The 7,908-nt window shown below is 42.8% G+C and overlaps 1 long non-coding RNA gene across 6 annotated transcripts in view; it reads right to left on the bottom strand.

Annotated features, from left to right (window-relative positions):
• LOC128756847 (uncharacterized) overlaps window positions 1-7,908 on the bottom strand; it is a 110,594-nt gene that overhangs the window by 80,577 nt on the left and 22,109 nt on the right. The window lies entirely within an intron of this gene.

The raw sequence follows: 7,908 nt of genomic DNA, 5'->3' as shown, positions 1-7,908 counted from the left end.
TTATCTTGTTTTTATCTCCCTTTATCTTGTTTCGGTTTCAATCTTATTCCTACTTGGTCATTTTTCTGCATGTGTTCATGCGTCTTTTATTTTCAGCTGCCGGTCAATTCCTAGATTGTATGTTCTACCTCCAATGTCCCAGGCTCAACCTTTTATTAGGACCATATTTTCTGATATTGTTTTGGTGTTTGTGGTGGTGCAGCGTTTTGTAGCTGTTGCGAAGCTCAAGAATGAAATGATCAGCTGTGTTAGTTGTGGTTGCGTTGCCGTGGTTAGGTTGGTGTCTCCTGTGGTTCATATGTTGATGGTTGGCATTGGTTGTGTTTATTTCATGGTTTATGGTGGATGAGTTGCTGGTAGCTGTGTAGATGAAACTTTTGGCAGACGTGCTGCGATGGTCTGGTTGTTACGTGGCTCATAACTAAAGGTTGGAAGGCCAATGGGCTGGACCAGGGGTCTTCATCTCGGTCCTCTGAGGGCTGTAAGGTTGCAGGTGTCTCAAGACAAACCATTGGAATGTCAGAAACCGCTTGCTTGAGCAGAGACTTGGTTCCTTAACTTATGAGTGCTTGACTGATGGGAACAAAAACCTGCACCATGCCGGCCTATTGAGAACCGAGTTGACCCCTGGGTTAGAAGATGCCGCCTTGATGGCTGCTTTCCAACAAACACGTTCTCCCTCAATAGTCAAGTTATGCAACCCACACAGAAGTCAGCCTTACCGAGCATTGGCAGTAAACAAACAAGTAATAACAAGTGTATTAATAGTTACTACGTGTTCCCACATCTAAAGTGTTACCATGGACTTTTATGGACAAACAAGGTTCATGCCAAGATGTTGAGCCTCCTCACACCTTATTAAAGACAACATTTAAGCATAATATTTACAAAAATGTTCTATGTTGACTTTACTGGAAAAAAATGTATTCTGCTAAAACACAAAGCAAAATGTGAACATGACTCTCCATAAAAATCCATCGAGACAATGTGACTATCTTTTTTCCATTTCACTGAATGTCTCTAGCGCCAGTAAGTGTTGAGCTAGTTGGGGTCTCATTAAAGAAAAGGTGAGTCACATTAAAGGCCAAGAATGTGAAAACACATGTCTGGCATTCCACGATTACGAAGAGGAAAATAGTTGTGTGTGTCAGGGGGGAGAGGAAGTGATAATGGCTCTCTGACACATTTATCAACACAGCGGTAATATTTGTTTAGCAGAGCGCATCCTGTCCGTCGCTAAGGGTCACTGTTGTTGAGCTCTCGAGTCCACCAAGTGGCCTGGACAAACTCTTTTATCTGCTTAGTAAAACACCTCGTATCACCAGCATGACCGTCACACTCCAAGCATCCTGAAGGAACCGTGCAAATTTCCCTCCGGCTCTGGTGAGGCAGGAGAGCGGAGGATGCAAACAGGACGAAGGACAGACAACTTCGCGGAAGAAAAGTCTGCAAGCCTTAATCTGTGTCTGGAAATACAGCACACGACAGAGTGATGAAATGGCACAAGCATGACCTCATCAGCCTGCTGTTTTTTGTTCTTTTCTAAAGTGACTTCAGGAACACGTTTGATGCCTCGATCAGATGGTTGCGACTCCAGAGCCAGCATAACGTGTTCGCCTTGCTTGAAGCAAGAGGCGAACTTCTGCATTGACACCACTAAAAAGGTTCGGAGAAGGTTAAAGAGTCAAATGTAACCTCAGTTATGGGTACAACATTGAATTAAATGTACTCTGGTTTACGCTCATAACTCTCAAACGTGGCCATGGAAATCAGAGTCTTTGTCACCCAAAGTAAGACGCTGCATTTGCGGCCTGATTCAACACAAGGAGCTGTCTCACAGAGCAAGGCCGGAACAGCTGAAGGGTGATCATTGAACAGCAATCCAAGTCATGTGCGCATCATTTTTATTTGAAACTAAATCATAATTGCAGTAACAATATCCCACGCATCACTGTAAACTAATAAGCTGGACAATGCAATCCTCATGTGAAAGCTTGTTTCTTCTTCTTCTACATCTCTGACGCCTGACTTATGCGACTCCCGTTCTAGGTGGTGAGTCCACCACAACTGCTTCGGTGCCTGACATAGCTGATAGTTGAAGCCCTCTGCAAGTCACGTGCGCAAAAACATCCAAAGAAAATCCCTGTTGGCAGCAACCACACATCTGTGCTTTCATAGTGAGGCCTCGAGATTAAACCACATTTCTGAGGCCAGTGTTGTTGTGGTACAAATGGACCTCTACGGTCCAAAATATTACACATTTAACTGTGACTGACATAAACTTTATTACTATCGTAATAACCATTCAATTATAATGTATGATCAACTCTTATAAGTGAGGATGCTGAGTAGAGTGGTGAACATATTCAGGCTCTGATAGTATCTGATCTGCACTCCCTGTAATTGTGTAGATAAGAGAAAAACGTTGGACGAAATTCAACATGTCCAGTCTGAGGACACTTTCATGGCAATGTCGATTCACAGTAGGACCTCGTGTTAAAGGGAGCTCATCCCTATTTGGTCAAAAATCGATGAACAAGGCACAAGATCATCAGTTTGGTGACAGAGAGAGACACTCTGTGAGCCAAGCAGGTTTACAAGTTCCACTGCGACATTGTTATTAACCTAAACACACCTGAACAGACCAAAAAAAAAGGATTAAAATTCAGAAAGCAAAGTTATTTTAAAGACTTGACACTTTCCCCATCACATGTGGTTATGACTAACATCTGACATGCCAAACGGCACGAGGTTCCACTGTTGCTACATTTCAGAGCGAGGATATGATCTCACACAGACAATAAACCACTATGATGCCGTTCCTGATGTCAAGATTAGGCACGTCCACACTGCGCTGCAAGCACACACTGGGGAAATGGTTTCTATAAGCAATATGTATTGCTTATAGAAACCATTCTATATGTGTATATATATATATATATATATATATATATATATATATATATATATATATATATATATATATATATATTTGAGATATATATATATTTATATTTTTATATTTTTGATACAATGGCACAATAAATCACGATGCTGGCTATATTAAAGTTTTTATACAACCTTATTTAAACTAAAGCTCTTTTAATGTCTTGAAAATATTGGTATACGAATTTTAATTTTACAAAAATTTCAAATACATTCAGAGTGGCCATTGTGTAGTGAAAAACATCCCTGAACAAACGCAAACAGATTGCTTTTGTTTGCTTTTGTTCAGGGATTCAGTATATATAGACTTTCGCTCAAGTGTAAGGGAGCTGCTACAGATAAAACTAAAACTGTGCCACAGTACTAAACTATGATGTTGAAATTTCGACATTCACCTGCTGGACAAATCCCACCTCATTCCAGACGTTTGTTATTTTTCAGTGTTTCCATACAGGCCGATCTCAACAAAAACTCTTATCCGCATTCCTCATCTTGGCCCGACGCTGGTGCCACCGCCGGTTCTTCCCTGATCTTTAGGGAAGGCCTGGCTAAGCATGAGGTATTCTGGCAGACTGTCGCCACCTGTTTGTTGAACGAGCCCAACGCTATCCTAATTCCCGAGTCGTTCCTCGGAAATCCCTGGCAACAGGACCGCGGATCAAAGCCGGACTCCAAGGTCAGAAAGTTCAGGCCCCTGGTGGGCTGATTAAAGCTGTGGAAGATGCTGCGCAAACAGAAAGACAGACACGTGCTACCGACTTCATGTGTCTCTGATGACAGCCGGGTCACCCAGTCAGCTTAAATCTGAGGAAGCAGCCCATTCATGTCTCTGTCACTCTAATCCCAAAGCCATGAGCCTGCAACACCCCAGGCGCGCCGTCTGACAGATAGAGGCGTCACAACACTCTTGACTAGTCCATTACCCCTCTGCTACATGGCCGCAGCGTGGACAGACAGATTTGCACTGGGGTAATCTGACGGCTCTCTCCGGGAGTAAATGAGTGACAGGGATTTGAGGGGGAGTGTGACAGAAACACCAAGAGGAATGTGACTCATCGTGGACACTGGAACTTAGGTTTGCACTATTGATCGGCCATTCCAGTTTTGTTTAGCTGAGGATCACTCATCTGTCGTAGTTATGTGGATCCTGGTGACAACAAAGTTGAGTCAAAGCTCACTATTTTATATATAGCTCAAGATGTTGTTTTCTTCGAGCAGGGGCTTTGAACCTTTTTGTTCTCAGTGCCCACTTTTCTCAGAACAAACGGTTCCGGGGACCATTCAATGGAACGGATACTCTTGATTTCATTTGTGATCAACAACCATATTTAATCTACTTACACGTAAACAAACTAAAACCTTGATCATCGCAAAGATATTTGTCATTGAAAAGTTTAACCAGCAGCAGAACCAAGTGCAAGTCATATTCATGAAATTTCCTAAAAAAAAAAAAAATAAGAACAAAAACAAACTGATGAGAAAATTAGAAAAGCTGAATAAAAATCTGAATAAAATAAATATAATAAATTCATGTCTAAATATACAATAAAATAAAAATAATATATTGTATTTAAACTCCAAATAAGATAGTAAAGCGTAAATGAAAGCATCGCCATAAAAATAATTCAATAATAATTCAACAATAATAATTCAAAACTGCTTTTACTGAGTTTACTGTTAGGGGGAGCAGCATCACTTTCTTTATCATTTTTTCTTTCAAGAACTTCATAGTTGCTAAGGAACTGAAGAACTTCTTCATAACTATCACAGATTTGCAGCTGTCAAGTCAATGCAGTGACGCACTACTGCCACCATACGTGGCTAAGGTATTAAAACTGAGTGTCTCGCGGCCCAAAGGTGTAAAACAAAAAAAACGTTTAGAGGCCCTGTAGGAGGCGCTAGCGGCCCAACGAGGGGCCCCGGGCCAATGGTTAAGAATCACTGGTCGAGAGATCCCCTTAGAGCAGTGGTTCTTAACCTTGTTGGAGGCACCGAACCCCACCCGTTTCATATGCTCATTCACCGAACCCTTCTTTAGTAAAAAATAAAATATGATACACGAACTGCAGACTAGACTGAGGGGTGGACCTCTGCGGCGGAGGCTCCACCGAACCCCTGAGACCGACTCACCGAACCCCTAGCGTTCGATCGAACCCAGGTTAAGAACCACTGCCTTAGAGACAGGATGATGAGGAAAAAACTGGGTCAGAACCTCCATGTTGAGTAAAACCAACTTAAGGGGAAAAAAACAGGGTTCCCATTTTCTCATGTCTCTCACACCTCCTGGACGCCCCTGTAGCTAAAAGTCTGCTGCATGGTACCTCTACATCCAGCAATGGAAGAGTAAACAAAGGCTGTGCAAACTGATTTATCTGTTAGGCACAATGCAAAGATTTATAACTCCAGTACCTAAACAACAGGTTTGCTCATCTTGATAGATGGATGGTTTAATACCACAAACAGATTTTGTTTGACACACCAGTGGAAATACAAAGGTGAGATACGACAAACTGGAATGTGATAACAATTTACTTTTCGGGAATTCATGGTATTGCTATCAACAGCCAGGAGCAGTGAAAGGTAACTCTAATTTTAACAAATGAGGATGAGCTCACTCGCATAACTCCACTCAGGGAACATTTTGTGCTTGAGCCGAAGTTTAAAAAAAGCAGCTTGAAACTTCCCAGGTGGCACCCGGGACACTGCTGGAGTCTTATCGCTCACTCCGGTTTAGCGCCTTAGCACGCACAAGACACCAGGCCACTAACGCAGGATTCTATAAGAGTGAGAGTTGCGTGACATCAGGGCCGCCACAGCCCCCCTTGAGGGAGATTACACGTACAGTAAGCATGTCTGCAGGCACCTGTTAAGGATTTTGGAAAAATAAATTCCTCAGAGTTTCTCTGTCCTCGGCCGTTCGCACACCAACATTCCACTCAAGGAAGGACTGGAGTTTTTTTTTTCCAGTTTAACTAATGAAACAGGCTTCTCTTGACACCTGGAGCAGATTTGAGTCACGATGGCCCCCACAGATGGACTAAATGTTCAGACCTACAGGAGCGCCACATGTGAGGAGACACAGCTGTAACATCCATAGACACACAGGGACGGATGTCGGATAGAAAGCTTGTTTCGCCAGATCTGATTGATAAGCATCCCTGATTGATAAAATATAATTCAGTTCCTACTCAGTCAAGACAAAACACATAGCTCCTGGGCACTATTTTAGGCAACAATACAATGATTCACTGGCCACTTTATTAGGTTCTGGGTTGGACCGAGTTTTTCCCCTCAGCGCTTCCTCAATTCTTCCTGGGTTCAACAAGGTGTTGAAACATTTCTTAGAGATGTTGGTTGATACTGACGTGAAACCATCATCCAGTTGTGGCGGATTTGCCAGATGCACACCCATGATGAATCTGCCGTTCCACCACATGCCAACAGTGCTCTATTGCAGTGTGTTTCAAGCGGGGTGTCGCAGCACACGAGGGTGCCGTGAGAGAGTGTCAGGTGTGCCGTGGGAAAATGATCCAGTTTCACCTCATGTGTCCGGAGATAGAGGTGGACGATATGATGCCATTAAATCATGACAATGAGAAGGTGCTGACAAGCAACCAAGGTGAGGAGATCACATGGATCTGCTGACATTCTTTCTCTCCACTCTACTGTAGAGCTCCAGTGTGTTGACGCGCTGATCTGTTCGTCAGTCAAAGCAGCACTGTTGTGGTGCGCGGCGCTCCTGTTCCCACACACTCACAGCCAAGAAGCCACTCACATGCGCAACTTCCAGCTGTTTTTAAACCTGATGCGCCTCTAACTTGACCACACACTTTCACCACAGAACCAGGACAGGAGGGAGTGATCCTTGTCTGAGCCGCTGTGTCAAAGACTGTCTGCACCACAGAGCTAACGGCTAACGTGGTGTCTCACTTCAAAACTTTATTGATACTCGTGGACTGTCAAAGTTTGCTTTGGGGTTTAAAAGTTGGCTAAATGCACTACAAAACGTATACATTACGTACATTTGAAACAAATACGTTTTCTGCAATTTGTTTCTGCAAATAGCATGGCAAAATAACAACAGAGTGTCAGTAGCTACAGTTATTTTTTTCAATAGACTTTGCGCTTTGGCCGAGGTTCCTTTGGTGGTGTGCCCCGGGATTTTTTCAATGAACCAAGGGTGCCGTGGCTAGAAAAAGGTTGAAAAACACTGCCTAATGATCTGAGATCGAATGACTGTGGAGACCATTGAAGTAGGAAGATAAAATGACTTCAGACTTGCAACTTGTTAATTGTACACACCCTAACTATGAAAACCCATAGTCTGACAACTTGTTCTTCTGATTCATCCACGGTCTGGAAAAAAACACCACGTGCCAGGACATCACCTCGGACAATCCGACAAGGAAACACTTCATGTTTATTATGCACGTCGCCAGCCAAGATTTGTGTCTGTGTGAGGAAACAACAGACTCTGGAATCAGCAGCATCTTAAACTCACAGTTTATTTCAGGAATGTAAACAAGATCGGACCTGGAGTTTCTGAACGTCCTGCACTGAGTTACCTGACAACCATCTGCTGCTAGGATGTTCTGTGCATTGATGTGGGTGGTAAATGTATCCTTGTAAGAATAAGGGTAGGTGACGATACAATGAGACGCTGTGACGCTCGGACAGTTACTGGAATTGATATCGATCTTCTATCCATTCCGATGTTATGAAGTGATAAGATCCATTGATGGGTTTTCAGTGTTAAATTCTCTCTGTATATAATGAAAATATGTTCATGTGGGGAAGTTTCCAAAAAAAGGGGGTTCATCATTGTGATACAGGAGGACATGGTGTGGGAAGAAGAGGAAGAAGCTATTGGCAATATAGAGGTTTTCTCCTTAATAATAAACACATTCATTCACAGCAGCATTTTGTGTTTACTTGTGTGATAGGAGCTCAAATCTTTATGTA

This window comes from Synchiropus splendidus, chromosome 4 (genome assembly GCF_027744825.2).
Source record: "Synchiropus splendidus isolate RoL2022-P1 chromosome 4, RoL_Sspl_1.0, whole genome shotgun sequence".
Lineage (NCBI taxonomy): Eukaryota > Metazoa > Chordata > Actinopteri > Syngnathiformes > Callionymidae > Synchiropus > Synchiropus splendidus.
Note: the sequence above shows the minus strand (reverse complement) of the source record. Positions and strands in the feature narration are given on the sequence as shown.